This window comes from Bos mutus, chromosome 1, assembly GCF_027580195.1.
Source record: "Bos mutus isolate GX-2022 chromosome 1, NWIPB_WYAK_1.1, whole genome shotgun sequence".
Taxonomy (NCBI): domain Eukaryota; kingdom Metazoa; phylum Chordata; class Mammalia; order Artiodactyla; family Bovidae; genus Bos; species Bos mutus.
This window is the reverse complement of record NC_091617.1, coordinates 35,035,370-35,056,156: the sequence shown is the minus strand read 5'-3', so window position 1 is coordinate 35,056,156 and position 20,787 is coordinate 35,035,370. Positions and strand designations below refer to the sequence as shown.

At 35.3% G+C, this 20,787-nt stretch overlaps 1 protein-coding gene and 1 long non-coding RNA gene across 3 annotated transcripts in view; one reads left to right on the top strand and one right to left on the bottom strand.

Moving 5' to 3' along the window:
* Positions 1 to 20,787, bottom strand: part of ZNF654 (zinc finger protein 654) — an 83,504-nt gene that overhangs the window by 34,875 nt on the left and 27,842 nt on the right. The gene's annotated exons all lie outside the window — the stretch shown is intronic.
* LOC138987242 (uncharacterized) overlaps positions 1 to 20,787 on the top strand; it is an 80,185-nt gene that overhangs the window by 44,067 nt on the left and 15,331 nt on the right. The window lies entirely within an intron of this gene.

Here is a 20,787-nt window from a genome sequence, read left to right as displayed (position 1 = left end):
GCATGCCTTTTTAATTAAAAAAATTATACCTTTTATCAGAGAAGGCAATGGCACCCCACTCCAGTACTTTTGCATAGAAAATCCCATGGAAGGAGGAGCCTGGTAGGCTGCAGACCATGGGGTCGCTAGAGTCGGACACGACTGAGCGACTTCACTTTCACTTTTCACTTTCATGCATTGGAGAAGGAAATGGCAACCCACTCCAGTGTTCCTGCCTGGAGAATCCCATACACGGAGAAGCCTGGTGGGCTGCAGTCCATGGGGTCGCAGAGAGTCGAACAGGACTGAAGCAACTAAGCAGCAGCATACCTTTTATAGTCATTTTTACTTTTATCAAACAGTATATTCCTATTAGCTATGTAAGCTTAAATAACTAGAATACCACTAGAGTCCCCATTTATGAAACAAACTATATTCTGGTCTTAGAATTCAGATCATATTTTCACATATACTACAAGGGGTAATAAGGTACTTCCTAAAATACACAGGCACACAATAATAGACTGTGATAATTATGACCAGATTTACTTTTCGTTTCTGGGTCTCTGAAGCAGATTAAGTAATTTTCACAATGAAATACAAGAATGTGGATTTCTGCATTTATGTACCACAGGAAAATTCCAGTAAATTATAATGCTTAACTACCCAAATACAAGAAATCCACTTACCAATTTAAGCCAAATAAAATTAGGTCTATTCTACGTGAATTAAAGAAGAATAGAATAGAATGTTATAAACTCTCGATTTTTAACAATTTCTTCTATGATAATTCTAAATCTTTGATCATATAGATATCTCAACTTAAATGCTACTTAAGCTTAACAAAGAGCATTTAGTCATACTCAACCATTTGAATGCATTTATCTTCAAAACAATTTCTTCAGTAATGTCTTTACTGAGGAAAGAAAAGGTCTGTATTTTTTTTTCAAATATGTACAGATAAAGAAACTGTACATTATTTTTTCTATATTATGAATCACCACCTTCGGTGATTCATCCTCTGAAAATAAGTAAAATGCTGGCTAAAACAGCTGGCTTTTGCCTTGACTAAAAGTTAAAAGTTATACTAATATGCTCCTCCGATCAGTTTCATCACATTTCTAAGCCTGTAAGGAAAACTGCCTGCTTGCACACTGAATTACACAGGAAAGGGGAAAAAAAAAAGACTAATTTTAAAATCCTCTCATATAGGTTTTCACCTGAATTCATATTCTGTAGATGGTCCAAAAATTCTCAGGCTAAGACTTTAGCTAAGATTGGTCCTGTGCTAGTAGTATCTCCAGGTCTCTGGTTGAAACAAATGTAAATCCTTTCTAAATATCCACTTCAAACCCAGGCTTCAATTTTTACAAATAAATTTATTCCAAGAAAATACAAATTCACAATTTGTAAATATTGTAGTATTTGTAAATATTAGTAATAATGATGATGTCAATAAAAATCATAGCCTATATAAGGAAAGACAACATCATAAGCAAGAAGCAAAAGAAAATCCACAAAGACTTTATATATTTAAGCCAGATCTAGAATATAAAATGAGGATAATATAGTTTAAGGAATATTATTCAGTCACTAAGTCATGTCTGACTCTTTGCAACCCCATGGACTGTAGCCCACCAGGTTCCTCTGTCCATGGGATTATACTGGAGTGAATTACCATTTCCTACTCCATGTTTAAAGAATAAAGAAATATTAAAAATTATAAAAAAGATAATAGCAATCAAAAACTTATAGAAATAAAATCAACAAAATTAAAAGTCAATGAACACATTTAACTGCAGGTTAGACACAGGTGAAGAAAAAAACTAGTAAAACTAGTATACTGAAAGATCTGCAAAAAAATAAAAGTGCAGTACAGAGAGACAAAGAAATGGAAAACACACACAAGGGTTAAAGACATGAGGACATGAGGAATGGAGTGTACTATTCTAACATGACTAATCATACTTCCACAAAAAAAGAGAGAGAGAGAGAATGAAGCTAAGACAAAAACTAAGTAAGCATTTTTTATAACTGATAAAAGATATCAGATCTAGAAAGCCCAAGAAATTTCCATAATGATTAATCTATACCTACCTAATCATAGTATTTATAAAATGCCAAAGAACAATGTATAAACAACCAGAAAAAAATAGACTATTTAAAAGACATGGGAAATTAAATGAGCAAGAAGAGTCTAAGATGCAAATTAGTACGGTGTGTGTGTGCTCAGTTCTGTCCAACTCTTTTGCGCCCTCATGGAGTATAGCCCACCAGGCTCCTCTGTCCATAGGATTTCCCAGGCAAGGAGAGTGGAATGGGTTGCCATCTCCTCCTCCAGGGGATTTCTGGACCCAGGTATCAAACTAGCGACTAGCGTTTTCTGTGCCTCCTGCGTTGGCAGGTGGATTCTTTACTGCTTGAGCCATGAGGGAAGCAGATGTTAATTCACTAATGCAAATTAATAAGCATATAATGACTAAAAAATTTGATAGCATGAAGCAATAATAATAATTTCATCTGGGCTTTTAAAAATCATAGTAAAAATATAAAACATCAATAGCATTAAAACTGGAATGAGAAGTTTCAGTCTTTGTGTTCTAGTGCTCTTGAGCTAAAGGAAGATAAAAAGCATATAAAATATATACTTCAGTACTAAGTTCTTGTAATTCATATATTAGTATACCTGAAAGAAGAAAGTTGATTACAAAACTAATACCCATGAAAACCATGAAATAGCATGAGCAACAAAAAGCAACTAGCCAATATGAAAACATTTTGAAATATTAAAACATTTGAAACCTTTATAATTGAACTGGCATTATATTGGCATGTTAACAAACAGCTTAATGAAATTTAATGGAAAATCCAAAAATAGGACAGTTGCATGGGAGAAGTGAATATGTGACAGAAGCAGCATCTCACATCAGGGAAAATGTTGGCTTCATATTGGACAGCCCAGTATTAAAAGACAAAATTGCTTCACTCCAACTTCCAAACATAAGAAAAAATTCAAAACGGATCAAAAAATTAATACAAATATCAGAAATAATCACATACAACTTGGTTATAGAGAAAATTTTCTTAATCATGATTCAAAAGTCAGGAGCAGCGTAAGAATACTGATGAGATTTTCTGTCTGGCATCATACTTGTGCTACATCATTTTGTAGTTCACATCTTCTGGGAATAAAATCTTTCAGCTTTTGCTTCCGTGAAAACATCTTTATTTCTCCCTCAAGAATTAATAGTTGAAAGATTTGTTCCTGCAGTACTTTAGAGATGTCACTTGACTATGTTCTGGCTTACACAGATTCTGAGATGTCTGCTGCGGTATTCTAAATTAGGTAATGTCTTTTTTCTCTGGTGGCCTTCAAGATTTTTTCTGTGATTTTCCAAGTTTAAATGTGATGCATCTAGGTGATACAGGTGGCAGGCTGAGAGAGAGTTTAAAATTATTCTGTTTGTTGTTCTTTGTTCTGAGATTTTTAGATCTATGGTTTAATGTCTTTCAGTAGATTTGAAAAAATTCACGGCTACTGTCTTGTATTTCTTCTGCCTCATTTTGCTTCTCTTTCTGGGATTCTAACAAACTTATGTTATACAGGTTCATATTTTCTTAAAGTTCTTAGACCCTCTGTTCTATTTTCTTTTTTTCTGCTTGACATTTAGTTTAGGTAATTTCTTTTGACCTACACTTGAGTTCCTTTATTCTTTCCTTAACTGTATTGTACCAACTCTATGATGAGCCCATCAGAGGCATTCTTCATCTATTATTGTATTTTTTATTTCCAGCATTTCCATTTGAATCTTTCTTAAAGCGTCCCAGCTCTTTGGTGAAATTCTCAATATATTTAAATCATGTTATCCACTTTTACCACTAGATCTTTATATGTGAATTTGATTCTACAACCTGCTTTGTCCCTTGATAGTGCATTATTTTTTCTTTTTCTTTTTCATGTGTCCATAATTCTTGGCTGAAAGCTAGACTTCATGATTGTGAAAGTAAAGACAGATACTAATTAAACTGGTGCCTGGAAAATGACATGCCGTTTCTTCTGCTAGCCTTTATTGTGGGGCATTTAAATAAATCTAGTCATGAGCTAAGTGGGCTTGTGTTATTGCTACCATGTGGGTTGTTGCTATCATGACCTTCAGTGCACCACTGGCTTCAAATTCCTCCACTGTCATATTGTGTTGAAGGTGGAGCCTGGGTTGTCAGATAATACTTTAGGCTTTCTGAGCCACATTAAGGTCTCTCTCCCATTTTTTTTTCCTTCCCCCCTTCCCCGTCCCCACTGCCACCAATGTCACATTTTGTTTTAATACCATTGCTTAAAAATATAGTATGTCTTAGCTTGGGAGCCATATTAAAAAAGAGAACAGAAACAGCTATAGACAGCATTTGACCCCATGGGCCACAGTCTGCCAACTCCTGAGGTAAAGAATAATCATGTTAAGCAGAGAAACAGAACACATAAGACCCGACTGAAACTTTTAGAAATAAAAAAATACAATGTCTGAGATGGAAAATACATTGTATGGGATTAATGTCAGATTGGACTGCAGAAGACAGTGTCAACACACACACAAAGACTGAAAAAAATGAACAGAACAGTCAGTAGTATGTGAGTCAACTGTGGATTTCCTTCAAGTGGTGTCCTTTAAGAAAACATAATGGTTGTTTCTAAAAAAATTCTCAAAGGAATTTTACAAATTTGGGAAAAAGTACAAACCCAAACTTCCAAGAAGCTTAATAGTAAGAAAAGTGAGAGAAACTACTGTGTAAAATTACAATCAAATTTCTTAAAACCAGTAATAAACTTCAAAAGATCAAAAGACACCAATGAGAAAATGAAAAGGTAAGCCACAGTATAGGGAAAAGTATTTACAAATCACATATCTGATAAAGAATGTATAACTAGTATAAAGAACCCTTAAAACTCAATAAAGTAAACAATCCAATTTAAAAATGGGCAAAAGATTAGAATAGACATTTTACTAAAGAAGATAGGCACTGAAGAAAGGTACATGAAAAGATCTACCATCAACAGCACTGAGGAAATCCACCAAAACTGAGATACTACTAGGCAACTACTAGAATAGCTATCATGAAAAAGACAAATAGTAAGTTTGTCAGTGAACATGCGGAGACACTGAAACCCGTATAGATAGCTGGTTAGAATTTTAAAGGCGTAGTCACTTTAGAAAGAGTTTGGCAGTTCTATGTTAAACATAAAGACTCTGTCTGCAATGCAGAAGACCTGGGTTCGATCCTTGAGGTAGTAAGATCCCCTGGAGAAGGGAATGGTAACCCACTCCAGTATTCCTGCCTGAGAATTCCACAGAGGAGCCCACCAGGCTCCTCTTGTATAGAGTTGCAAAGAGTTGGATGACTGAGTGACTAACACTATCAAGAAAGTAAAAGTCGCTCAGTTGTGTCCGACTCTCTGCAGCCCCATCAACTATACAGTCTGTGGAATTCTTTAGGCCCAAATACTGGAGTGGGTAGCCTTTCCCTCTCCAGACGATCTTCCCAACCCAGGGATTGAACCCAGGTCTTCCACATTGCAGGTGGATTCTTTACCAGCTGAGCCACAAAGGAAGCCCAAGAATACTGGACTGGGTAGCCTATCCCTTTCTCCAGGGGATCTTCCTGACCCAGAATAGAACCGGGGTCGCCTGCATTGCAGGCAGATTCTTTACCAACTGAGCCATCAGGGAAGCCCACAACACTATCATAGGATATTGCAATTCCATTCCTAAATATCTAGTCAAAGAAAACAAAAACATTTGTCCACTTGTACACAAATGTTCATAGCCAAAAAACTGCAAACAGTCCAAATATCCATCAGTTACTAGATTTTAAAAACAAAATGTACTGTATCTATAAAACGGATTACTATTCAGCACAAAAATGAATGACCTACTGATATGCTAAAACATGAACTTCAAAAACGTTATTCTAAATGAAAGCACTCATATGTAAAAGCCTACATGTTATGATATATTATTTACATGGAATGTCTAGGTATAGCAGCTATAAAATTAAGATAGAAAACAGATGTTCCTTGGGCTGGGGAGAGACTAAGGATTGTTTGAAAGTATGCAAGAGGGATATTTTAGGGGTGGAGAATCATAGTAATACTGGATTGTAGTAATGGCTGCACAGCTTTACAAATTTACTGTAAATCGGGTTGTTGTTTAGTCGTTAAATCATATCTTACTCTTTTGCGACCCCATGGACTGTAGCCTGCCAAGCTCCTCTGTCCATAGGATTTCCCAGGAAAGAATACTGGAGTAGGCTGCCATTTCCTTCTCCAGGGGATCTTCCCAACCCAGGAACTGATTAATAATACTTAAATTGCAAGAACTTAGTGGAAATTATGCCTCAATAAAGGTATAAAAGAGATAACTAGCAATGGGTAAGGAGTGCAGAGGTAGAGATAAAAGAAGGCTGATGATATATTCATAATGATTAAAACTGGTGAGGGGCAATTCACTATACTATTCCTTTTAATTCTGTGTAGGTTTGAATTGTTATAATCTTAAAAATTTATAAAATGCCACATTAACAGAGATGTAGGGAAATAGGTCCCGTCTTATATGGCTGGTAATATTATATATTGGCTCAACTTAAACAGAGAAAATTTCGCACTAACTATCAAAATGATAAACCTAACATTCTCTGATCCAGCAATTCTACTCCCAGGATACCTGTACAATATGCAAAAATCCTTGAAGTCAGATATTTCAGATTCAGGTCCAGATCACCGCAATAAGGCAAATATTGCAATAAAGCAAGACACATGAATTTATTTTTTTGGTTTCCCAGTGCACATAAAATTTATGTTTACACTATAATATGCAGTCCATTAAGTGTGCAATAATATTATGCATAAAAATGTATATAGCTTAATTTAAAAATACTTTATTGCTAAAAGTGCTAACCATCATGTGAGTCTTCAGTGAGCTGTACCAGAAACATCAAAGATCACTGATTACAGATGATAATAACAAATATAATAATAATGAAAAAGTGTGAAACACTGTGAGGATTACCAAAATAAGACAAAGAGACATGAAATGAGCAAATTCTGTTGAGCACTAACAGACCTGCTCAATGCAAGGTTGCCAGAAACCTTCAATTTGTAAAACAGTAGTTACCTATGAATCAAATAAAGCAAAATACAACAAAACAAAATATGCCTGTATATATTCCTAGGGCCATTCATACATGGCAATTAATTAAGGGGTTGCTGATAAAGGGTTCTTGATAGCAATAGATTGGAACAAAATCTAAACACTAATTAACAGAGTACCAGTTAGTTAAAACTTTTACATTTCCATAACATATAAATACTCTACAGTCATTTTAATGACTGATGATAGTCCTCTATAACGGGAAAAGATATCCAATGAAGAAAGGGTGCATACTATAGCACCTTTTAGCATTTTTGTAAAATGGAGGAAAAGGAAACATGATTTTTTTTGTATATGCATAAAGTATCTCTGGAAGGAAACCCAAGATAATGATTACATTGATTGCGTATGGAAATGGAAACTAGAGGACGTTTTCACTGTAAACAAAATTGAAGAATATAAATTGAACAATATCTCTTTGTGTGTTCACCATACTTCTTGAATTTTGAACCACAAACATGTATTATACAACCTACTCAAAACTTAAAAAATGATACAAAGAAAATCTTAAAAACAGCTCCCCCAAAGGGTACATTATATACAGGGTAACAAAAATAAGGATGCCAGACTTTTCATCAGAAAAAAAAAGAATCACACAAGCCAGAAAACAATGGATAGACACCTTTTAAAGTACTAAGGTAAAAAAATCCTATCAACCAAATATAAAAGCAGTGGAAATACCTTTCAAAAACAGAGGTCTTTCATCTCCATGACAATCAGCACACCACCACACCACAGTAGCATATCTGTTTGAATGCTGACAACATTGTGATGAACCTACAGGATGAAAGCTTCACCCAGGGAAGCTTTATAAAGGGTAAGAGGAGTTTGCTGCTGGAGAAGAAACAAATCTCTCCCTTCCTTGGTGTTTGAGGAGTCAGCTTGGGGTCCAGCAAACCCCACCCTGTCCCCAGTTCAAGTGATGGTCCTCTCTGCTCTAGTCTTCTCCACCCTTCTTGGATAAACGAAGACTGACCCATTTTCAGAGGCATGACTTTCCTTCTCACTGTGGTGGCCTGAAGTGTTGGAACAGCATGTTATTTTTCAGTGACTTCCTACAGTGGGGGTTCCTCCCTCAAGGTTGGGAGGCAATAACCACCATCCCAGGACTTCTCAATACATTTTTATTACCTAAACTGAGGAGAGTAAAAACCCCAGACGTCTATGTCAGTTATGCAGAAGGCAACTGCTTAATGATTAGGTTTGACCAAGGAGGCAGTGGTAGAAAATTGAAGGAGGAAGGGAGCAGCAGTAAGAGGTCTTTTCCCCCTGCTCTTCTTCTTCTGGGTCCTAGTTAGCAGTAATTATATCTCTTCCAAGGTCTCCTCTCACAAAGGTCAATACATCTTCCCCTCATCAACCATCTCCAGTCTCTGAGTTCTAGCATTCCATCTTTGTTCCTCTGTCCTTCTATTTCCAGGGAAACAGCAACTTAACTACTAGTTGCTAAGTCTAGGTTCCTCTTCTCCGTGGTCTGTTCTCTCAGATCTTGCAACAACTATGAAACTGGTTCTATAAATTAAATTAAATTCCCTCTACTGAATTATCTAGCATGATTTATATTTCCCTAATTAGATCTTGATTTAAATAAACTATAAATCTTACACCTGCTAAACCTGTCTTTGGAGAATAAAATGGCAACCCACTCTAGTATTCTTGCCTGAGAAATCCCATGGACAGAGGAGTCTGGCAGGCTACAGTCCATGGGATTGCAAAAGAGTAGGACACGTCTGAGCGACTAAACAACAATATAAACCTATCTTAATCAAAAAGAAGACAGGAGACAAAAATAAAATTTACTTGTGATTATTCCCTATATCACCAGCAGGAAATTATATTCCATCCCCCCAGTTCCAAAATTAGAATGGAAAACTTTTTCAAAAGTCAATGGCATAAGAAAAATATAACCAATAAGATACAGCCAAGATGAGTCACAAATTTGTTTTTATGAAATATTTTAAAAATATGAGTTTGTCCTTGGTGCGTTCATCCTGGAATTTTTTTAAATTCAGATATAATTTTACATATAACATTATATTAGTTTCAGGAATATACTATGATAATTCAATACTTGCATATATTACAAAATGATCACCACAACAGTCTAGCTTAACGTCCGTCACCACATATAGCCACAATGTTTTTTCCCTATGGTAAGAACTTATAAGATCCACTCTCTTAGCATCTTACAAATTTATAATAAAATATTAGCTAGTAACCAAGCTATACATACATCCAATGACCTGTTTATAACTGGAGTTTGTACCTCTTAACCATCTTTACCCATTTGGCCTACCCTCAACCCCCACCTATGGCAACCACCAATCTGTTCTCTATCTATGAGTTCAGTTTTGTTTTAGATTTCACAACTGAAATCATTATGGTGTTTGTGTGACTTATCTCACTTAGCATACTACCCTCAAAGTCTATACATATTGTCACAAATGGCCAAACTGCATTCTTTTTTATGGCTGATGAGTTAGTGTTTATAGACATATGAATACACATATACATACATATCACATCTCTTTATCCTTTCCTGTACTGATGGACATTTAGGTTGCTTTCATATCTTGGCTACTGCAAATAATACAGCAATGAACATAGGGGTGGTGATATCTTTTTGAGCTAATATTTTTGTTTCTTTCATATTAATACCCAGAAATGGAATTGCTATACCATGTGGTAGTTTTTTAACTTTTTGAGGCGCTTCCATAGTAGTGCTTTCCATAGTGCTGGTACCAATTTACATTCCCCAAAACAGTGCACAAGGATTCCCTTTTCTCCACATCCTTGCAATGCTTATTACGTCTTGTCTTTTTGATAATAGACACTCTAACAAATGTGAGGTGATATCTCACTGTGGTTTTGATTTGCATTTCCTTGATGATTAGTGATGTTGAACACATTTTCATATACCTGCTGGCCATCTTCATGTCTTCTTTGCAAAACTATCTATTCTTATCTGCCCATTTTTTTTAATCTGATTTTTCTTTTTTGCTGTTGAGTTGTATGCATTCTTTATACTTTTATATTTTGCATAACAACCCCTTATCAGACATATAATTTGCAAATATTTTCTCTCATTCAATAAAGTTGCTTTTCATTTTATTGATGGTTACCTTTGCTGTGAAGGAACTTTTTAGTTTGACACAGTCCCACATGTTGATTTTTCCTTTTGTTTCATTTGCTTTTGGTGTCAAATCAAAACAAAATTATCACTAAGAAGAACATCAGAAAACTTACCACTTATGTTTTCTTCTAGTTTGATAGTTTCAGGTCTTGCATTTGATTCTTTAATCCACTGTTAATTGATTTTTGCGTATGGTCCAGTTTTATTCTTTTGCATTTTGCTGTCCAGTTTTCTGAAAACCATTTACTAAAGAGACTCTCCAATCCCCACTGTATGTTCTTGGCTCCTGTGTTATACATTAATTGACTATATATGTGTTGATTAATTCTGAGCTCTCTATCCTGTTCGATGACCTATATGTCTGCTTTTATGTCCATACCATACTGTTTTGATTACTATAATTTTGTAACATACAGTTGACCCTTGAACAATCCTTGAACTGCACAGGTCCACTTATACCTGGATTTTTCTCCCCTAAATACATACTATAGTACTACACAATCTTTGGTTGGTTGAAATCTGTGGATGTGGAACTTCAAATGCAAGGGCTGATGGTGAAGTTACTTTTCACTGCACAGTGGATGGGAGAGTTGGTGCCCCTAACTTCCTCGTTGTTCAAGGATCAAATGTAGTTTGAAATTAGGAAGTATGATGCCTTCAGCTTTTTCCTTCTCAAGTTGCCTTGCCTATTTGGGATCTTTTGTGGTTCCATACAAATTTTAGGAATGGTTAGTTCTATTTCTGTCAACATTTTAATGTACTGTTGCAACAATTAAGGTACTGTTGCTAATATCTGATTGAGGATTTATACATCTGTTTTCACTGGACATTGACCTGTAATTTTCTTTCATGATATCCTTGTCTGGTTTTGATACTAAGGTAATGTTGGCCTCATAAAATGAGTCTGGAAATGTCCACTTCTCTTCTATTTTTGGGTGAGTTTGAGAAAGATTTGTATTAATTGTTTGAATGTTTGGTAGAGTTTCCCAGTAAGGCTGTCTGGTCCTGAATTTTTGTCTGTTGAGAGGTTCTGAATTACTGATTCAATCTTACTAGTAACTATACTGTTCAGATTTTCTATTTCTTCATGATTCACTCTTAGTAGGCACTATCATGATAGGAATTTATCCATTTCTTCAGTTGTCCAATTTATTAGGGTATAATTCTTCATAGTACATACAGCCCTCCATATCCATAGGTACAACACACACAACACATCCATGGATTCAGTCTACCACATATGGAAAATACTGGAAGGGAAGGGAAATTCCAGAAGGTTCCAAAAAGCAAAACTTGAATTTGCTGAACACTAGCAACCCACTCCAGTGTTCTTGCCTGGAGAATCCCAGGGATGGTAAAGCCTGGTGGGCTGCTGTTTATGTGGTCGCACAGAGTCGGACATGACTGAAATGACTTAGCAGCAGCAGCAGCAGCAGTGATTCACATAGCTTTTATTCTGTACTTACAATGATCTACATAGCATTTACATTGTACTATATAAGTAATCTAGACATAATTGCAGATACCATGTTATTTTATATAAAGGACTTGAGCATCTGTGGATTTTGGTATCTCTGGGGAAATCCTGGAACCATGCTCCCACGGATGCAGTGAGACATCTGTAGTCTCCAATGATCCTTTTCATTTCTGTGGAATTGGCCATTACAACTCCTCTTTCATTTCTGACTCTGAGTCCTCTCTTTTTTTTCTTGGTGAGTCTAGTTGAAAGTTTGTCAATTTTATCTTCCCCAAGAACCAGCTCTTAGTTTCATCAATCTTTTTAGTTTCTATTTCATTTAGTTCCACTCATCTTTAGTTACATGTTCCCTTCTACTGACTTTGGGCTTCATTTGTTGTTCTTGTTCTGATTCCTAGGAATATAAAGTGAGGCAACACTGTTTGAGATCTTTTTTTTCCCCTTGATGTAAATATTTATTGCTATGAACTTTCCCCTGAGAACTCCTGCCATATACCATAAGTTTTGATATGCTGCATTTCTATTTTCACTTTTCTCAGTACTTTTTAATTTTTCTTTGATTTGTTCTTTGTCAGTAGCATGTTGTTTAATCTCCACATATTTGTGAATTTTCCAATTTTCTTCTTGTAATTGACTTCTACTTTTGTATCATTGTAGTTAGAAAAGATGCTTGATATGATTTCATTTTTCTAAATGTTTTAAGACTTGTTTTATGGACTAACATATGATCTATCTATACAATGCATTTGAGAAGAATGTGTATTCTGTTGCTTTTAGATAGAATATTCTGTATGTCTGTTAAGTACATCTGGTCTAAAGTGTCATTCAAAGCCAATGCTACCTTTGTGATTTTGTCTGGATGATCCACCAATTAATTAAAGTCCTTTACTATTGTACTGCTTGCCTATTTCTCCCTTTAGGTCTATTAATATGTGCTTTATGTATTTCGGTGCATCTGAGGGAGTTTACAATTTCTGTATAAGGAGCAATGAGCAAAATTTTGTCAAATTTTCAACAACCAAAGATGTATTTCTTATTTGTTTTTTGTTTTTTCTTCTGACTTCATTCCACAGTGAAAGCTGACAGTATAATGATATAGTCTAGTTCTGTCAACCAAAGCTACTATGGGAAGGAAATCAAAAGAATTATCAAGCTTTCCTTCCTTTAGTTAGAAAAAAATAAATACCATTTTTAAAACTACACACATTCATCCTTCTAGATTTTAATAGGTACTATAGGTGAGAATAGAGGATGTCATCTGATCACTTCACCTCTGCAAAAACAAATATAACCAGTTAATAATCTCTATATCTTTTGGCCTTTAAGATGACTACAGTCTCAACGACTTCACTCCAAAATTAACAAAAGGAGTAATAAAAACCAAATTACTAGGAAAAAAGATGCCAGTCCACATATAGCACCAAATGAAATGCTGAACATTTAAACATGGCCAATGTAAGTAAATGCGTATAGGTTTGTCTAATTTGACTTTAAACATGACAAATCCTGAAAACAAAATATTCTAATGTAATAGCAAAGAAAAAACAATGTTGAGAGAATTTAGCAAGGGAATTTAAGTAAGACCTCCAGTGAGCTCAAAAGGGATTTCTTCCTTAGAGAGAGAAAATAAAGAAATAGAAGGCTAGACAATCTTCATTTCTCTATAAAATAAATAAAGTTCACCTGCCACAAATGATTAGTAAAGATAATGAATACAAAATTGGAGAAGGTTCAAAATAGTTGAAGAGTCAAGAAGTAATAGAAGTGTTACATGTTGTAGAGAAAGGATATACTGACTGAGGCCTACAAAACTAACAGCTTTAATGGAGCCTTTGTTGTTGTTTAGTCACTGAGTCATGTCCGATTCTTTGTGACCCAATGGATTGTGGCCCACCAGGCTCCTCTGTCCATGGGATTCTCCAGGCAAGAATACTGGATTCGGTTGCCATTCCCTTCTCCATTTGTGGGGCCTACCATCACCCCCTCCCAGAAAAAAGTCCTTTCGAATTAGCCTTTCTTCCTTTGATTTCTAGGCTATCCCCTAAATTAGTTGAAACCTGGCCTTAAGTCATAAATGCAACCAAATAAAACATAGTTTAACACAGTAGAGACTGAAGTTAGGCTCAAAGCCTATATTTGAAGTGTGGTACAATACAGCAACATAATCAGAAATGGTCACTGATCTCTCATTATATGTGTGGCCCATGACAGTCTGCTGCTGTTGCTAAGTCACTTCAGTCGTGTCCGACTCTGTGTGACCCCATAGAAAGCAGCCCACCAGGCTCCACCGTCCCTCGGATTCTCCAGGCAAGAACACTGGAGTGGGTTGCCATCTCCTTCTCCAATGCATGAAAGTGAAAAGTGAAAGTGAAGTCACTCAGTCCTGTCTGACTCTTAGCGACCCCATGGACTGCAGCCTACCAGGCTCCTCCGTCCATGGGATTTTCCAGTCAAGAGTACTGGAGTGGGGTGCCATTGCCTTCTCCTCATGACAGTCTAGCCACTCTTATTAAGAGGCACAGTATACCCACTTAGTTTCATGAAAAAGAAGGCCCTTTGGTCTTCTCTCCCTATGCAAATTGGCATATATACTTTTAATGTTTGCCGATGTATATACTAAATGCTGCTAGCTGAACTAGTTCTTGCCTCCAGTAGATCATGTGGATCCTTTTAGACGTAATGGCTGCCAAGCAAATTATTACTTCCATTACTGAACCCTACCTGGAATGCTGAAATTATCAACATTTACTTTCTGCCCAGATAAAAGAGGCCAGAAAGGCAACATTAAAGTTTGCTTTGATATAAAACTGATAAAGTTTACATTGTCTGTCTGAAGGCCCACTTAGTTAAAGGTGTTTGGCTTTGTTCTACTTGGAAAACTTAGAAATCAATATTTAACTGATCTAAAACAAGAAAACAATAGGAAAAAATAAACAGAATTTAATTAGCTTAGATGTGCAAAAATCCCCGAACTTCTCAGTTCTCAGTTTTCTTATCTATAAAAAGGAATTAATTTGAGGTCCTTTTTAGTGCCAACACATATGTACACACACGGCAAAATTTTCATTTCTTTAGAAAATACAGCTTACAAGGAAAGTCAACCCAGATAAAAATTATAATTAGTCCATTTAAGAAAATTCCCTACATGACTATTCATTTCTATAGAATTTAAAAAAAACACTCAGGTAAGAATCCAAAAAACAGAATCCAGTTTCTTCTCTATAAAGAACATCTTAGAAAAATTATAGTTTTTAGAATCTCCCAGCCTATAGAAGGTAGATCTTCACATATGTATTAATTTACAAGGTGTGTATTGGTTTTTATGAAAGTGAACATATACAGACTAGGACAATACTACCAGAGAATATAGTGATTTTAACGTATTACATATATACATAATATATATTCGCATAAAACATAATGTTATAGATACTACTACTTTAGCTTGCCTGTACATGTTTTGTTAAGTGAATAAAACTTTGAAACTACATGATATATATCATAAATAAGAATTCTACAAACAAATATGAGTTATAGTGAAATACATTAATATCCTGACATCCTGTCCAAGCACCTTGAACATTCTGTTTGCCATTCCTGGAAGTTTCTTTTGCTTCTTTAATTTACTCCCATCATTCCTTTAAAATTTAGCTAAAGTATTAGTTCACCAAGTATATTTTCCCTGACCTCCCAGACCAGGTCAGGTCCCCTGTTACATTCTCTCACTACACCATGTAATTCTTTTATACTTATAATATACGCTACTGGAGTTGCTTATGTAGTAAGTCTATAAGATCTTTAAAATAAGACTTCATCTCTTATTTTCTATTTTATCTCTTAGAATGAAGCACAGAGATTTACAGAAGGAATGAATGAATAATTATAGAATAATTGTTAGAATAGTTTTCTGGCTCAAATATTCCAATAAAATAGAATACTGTTACAGACTCACTGTTCTTTTAATGGTACCACCATGTGGTTATTTCTCCATTTTTTTTTTCTGATATTAAAAATACAATTATCTTTTCTGCTAAAGTAAATTCAAATAATGCAGAAAGTTTCCCCTATATGAAACATTACTATTTAACAAACCACTAAGATAATTTACTTTCTTTTGCCTAGCACTGTCCATCTTAGATACGATTTACTTTTGCTTAATGCATTATTCTTTTCATGTGCGGTAGTTAAAAAAAAAAGCTAGCAAGGAATAAAAGTCAACAAATAACTTTAAAAATCTGTTTAAGTACTTTTGAAAACTTTAAAAACATTTTCACATTACAATAAAAAAGTGAAATATTATTTAAATGAAAGTGAAATAATCCAAATTAGGAGAAATAATCCAAATAAACACTGAATCAAGAATAGTACTTCTTATTTAAAATTAATCTATTTCTATCAGTATTTCTTTTCTTTTCTTCATAAATCAGCAGAGAATAATTGAAAATGTTTTGGTAGCTTTCAAAGTATCATATACAAATATTTTTTGAAATGACATCCATTATTTTTGTCTACCTACCTAGCCAGCTCTCTATCTCACTACCTCATTCACTTCTTGAGTAAACTCCTTACCTTCCACAAATCTATGGTCCTCATGTGGCAGCCAATGTAGTATCCTCCTTTCCACTTTTTCCCCTAGCTATGGGGTGTGCTTACTATCAGACAGGCAAAACTCTTATCACACTCTCCTCAACACAGTGATTACTTCAAGCAACAGGCAAACAACCTCAGCCAGGCCTGAGTTCCCAAAATGTTTTGGGAAATAGAAGTGGGAGCAGAGGGTTTCTTTTCCTTTGGTTAAAGTAACTTAATCCCAGAATTGTCATCAGCCCAAGAGAATGAAGCCAAAAAAGGAGTGATGGAAAGTGACCAATTCTAGATATTTTATTCTCTGAATTCAGAAAATCCTGAAACTAGTTCTAGTCCTTGCTTTTCCATGGTTTAGTGATCTAATAAATTCCTCCACACCCTCCTTATTTTGTTTAAGCTAGCCTGAGTAAAGATTTGTCAATTATAATCAAGAAGTCCTAATATTTCCCATATCCATTTAGGTATCACAAAAAATAAACGTTATTAAGTTATACACACACACACTTTTATAACTGCTATGCTCTTAAAAGTCTACATAACATCATTCTCTAAACTCTTCTTCCTACCTACAATTTTTTTTTTCACCTTTACTAGGGTAAAACTGAGGAGAAGGCAATGGCACCCCACTCCAGTACTCTTGCCTGGAAAACCCCATGGACGGAGGAGCCTGGTAGGCTGCAGTCCATGGGGTCGCTAAGAGTCGGACACAACTGAGTGACTTCAGTTTCACTTTTCACTTTCATGCATTGAAGAAGGAAATGGCTACCCACTCCAGTGTTCTTGCCTGGAGGATTCCAGGGATGGGGGAGCCTGGTGGGCTGCCATCTATGGGGTCGCACAGAGTTGGACATGACTGAAGCAACTTAGCAGCAGCAGCAGCAGCAGCAGGGTAAAACTGACAAATAGAAATTGTATATATTTAAAGCATACAACAGTAATCATAATTAAGCCAGTTAATATATCCATCACTTCATATAGCTCGCTCCTATGACTTTAAATACATATAAACTTTTAAAGAAGCATAATATACATGCTGTCTTTAAAATGTATATGTATATATCATATATATAAATCAAAAAACCATAAAGTTCGTATATATGAAATCTACACATCTTCGAGATTTAAAAATGCTAAGTGTACAGAAACGCTTCAACCCTGTCTCTTACTGCCAATGCCCCAGAATTAACCACTTCAGTATTTTTAATAGTTACTGACAATAAGCTTTGCTAGTATTTCTTGATTTACCAATTTTAACTATTATCTCTTAACTTCTTGCTATGATAAAAAAGAATTTAACTCCTCACACAACCAATTTCATCCTCCCAACAGTTACTCATTATTATTCCTCTATTATTTATCTCTGTAACTTTACCTACACTTTTATTTATGGTTTCCTATACTACTGAAACTCCATTTTGTAAAATACAAAATAAAGGAAGGCTATTAGTGCCCTTGTCCTTCATTTTCAACTCATAATTTCCACTAAATAGTCTTACACTGAAAGGCTAATAATTTTCCTCTGTTCTGTAACTATAACTATTTGTGCTTTTATAAGCTTAAAGTCAATAAGCATCATGTATTTGTACATGTGCACTAAGTCACTTCAGTCATATCTGACTCTTTGCGATCCTAAGGACCATTACCCGCCAGGCTCCTCTGTCCATGGCATTCTCCAGGCAAGAACACTGGAGTGGGTTACCATGCCATTCTCCAGGGGGTCTTCCCAACTCAGGGACTGAACCCACGCCCGTTACGTCTCCTGCATTGGCAGGTGGGTTCCTTCCCACTAGGGCCACCTGGGAAGTACCCTAAGCATCATGTATATGAAGAATATATAAATAATATTTATATAAATAACATTCAGTGCATATTTAAGTAAGTGAGTTATCACTCTATCCTTTTCCTATTCAGATTATTTTTAATTTTCCTGGAGTATCTAATTGCTTTTTTTATTTCCTTTACCTTGTCTACTTATATAATTACCTTGCTGCTGCTAAGTCCCTTCAGTCGTGTCCGACTCTGTGCGACCCCACAGACGGCAGCCCACCAGGATTCCCCGTCCCTGGGATTCTCCAGGCAAGAACACTGGAGTGGGTTGCCATTTCCTTCTTCAATGCATGAAAGTGAAAAGTGAAAGTGAAGTCGCCCAGTCCTGTCTGACTCTTATCGACCCCATGAACTGCAGCCTACCAGGCTCCTCCGTCCGTGGGATTTTCCAGGCAAGAGTACTGGAGTGGGGTGCCATTGCCTTCTCCATATAATTACCTTAAATGGTTCCAAAATCTCAAAGTTAGTTTCAAATCTCCTACTGAATACTTTGCTCTTGAAGTGACATATCTGTAAGACCTCCTATTCAGCAGTGACCCTGGAACTTCTCTCCTCTTTTAAGTAAAAAATACTGTTTTCTAGATCCACTGTCATATGATCTTCTTATATTATAACCCATTTTTCTGGAGCACATTCTCTAATAACTTAAGAAATAAAATGTGGACAAATCAATCTCCCAGGTCCTTACGTGCCTGGAAATACTGTTTCTACTCTCATACTTCACTGACAGTTTGTATGAGTATAAAATTCTACACTGAAAGTAAGTCCGCATTAAAATGGTAGAGACACTGATTTATTATTTTCTACCACCCACTGTTGGCTGTATGAAAATTGATACCAATCTGATATTCGTTTCTTTTTAGGTGACCTAGTTTTTTCTCTCTAGAAGGTATTCAAATCTGTTTTTTCATTCTTGGTATTTCCAAGTTGCAAAATGATGTATTTATCTGAGTATTTTTTTCTAGTCAATGTGCTAAGCACTTCTTGGGCTCTTTCAATCTGGAAGTTTAAACTTGTTTCTGGGAAATTCTTTTATTGTATCTCTGAAAATTTCCTCCAACATATATTCTGTAAATTCTTTTTCTGGAACTCCAATTAGTTAAATAATGAACCTCCTACATGAGGTCACTGCATCAGTTTTTTTCTGATACATTCCTTCATTTTGGTTTTGTTTTACATTCTGGATTATTCAACTTTCCAACTCCCTAGAGAATTCTAAATTTTAACCATCATATTTTCTTAATTTCCACAAACTTATTTTTGGTATCTCAGTATTCCTTTCACACAGCATGATATGTTGCTGTTTTAATGTCCTACAAATCTCAACTCTCTCTGAAAAGGCAAATTACAGATTTTATATTTCCCTTCTAATTTTTTTGTTTTCAACATTAACAGTATTTCTCCCAGAATTTTTTTAGTTTGTTTTCAATTGTGTTTTTTCCATGATGAAGTCATCCCCCAAATGTCTGACAATTTTTGAATATCCATTAATATCTAAGGATTAACTGGGAACCTTATGAGCATGTTTAGAGTTTGGTGATTGATAAGTTTTTTCTTTGGGGTAATTAAGTGATGAGGGAGCTGTCTCAAAGAAAAACCTTTAATTGCCAGAATACAAAGGTCACTGCTCCAAAATCATTTAATTTCTTCAGAGAAAAAAAGAAAATATCAATGCTGTTTCCCTACCTGACAGGCCCTAAGGTCTGGTGAGTAACCTGAATGGAAAAACTGCAATTAATTCCTTTATCTGTATTCTCCCAAAGTATCTCATTCCCTACTCTCTATTTCACGCCTTGCATATTCAAAGTCTATACCTCCCTAGGATTCCAAGGGGGAGGTATAACAGATAGTCTTCCTCCCATCTTATAAGGCTAGGATAATTTTGTTTTATAAGCTACCCACAGTTTCAAAAAATGTTTTACAAATAATAAAGTATACATGTACGTAAAAGTAAATATACAAAACAACAAGAGTTGCACAAAGTAATACTTTTCCTATGAGACACACTCTGATATTTTCTGTTGTATTTTGCAATGCTGATAAATGAATTCACAACCCACTAATGTGATATGAGTCTAATTTAAGGAGCCAAAAATAATTTAAAAAATTAAGTGATGACTTGCTCTGCCATCTTTCAAAGACCACTCCTCTATTTTCTTTCCCAAAGAAAACTGCTGAAATCTTTTCATTCACTGATGACTCTTCTCTATTTTCTTTTCACTGTATTTCCCTCTTCTACTTCTTTACTACTTTAGTAGAATCTAGGAGGGCAAAAAGGATAAATACAAGTGCTCAGTTTGTGATCTTTAACTCAAAGTCCTTTACAAGTGTTTTTAAAAACCAAAGTTTCCTAACCTCTTTCTGACCTAAGTTCCCTTTGCTAACTATGACGGCCTCAACTGCTACTGGGACTTACAATTAAAGTTTGCCATCAGACTCTGGAGAATTAAAAAGGAAAGGAAAGCGCTAATAGTAAACCTAAAAATCCTTATAACTATTCCATTTAAGTCTAAAGCTAAAAGTAAAATTATGGCTAAATGTCCAAAATTAAATCTAAACCCTTACATGAAGAAATGGAATTT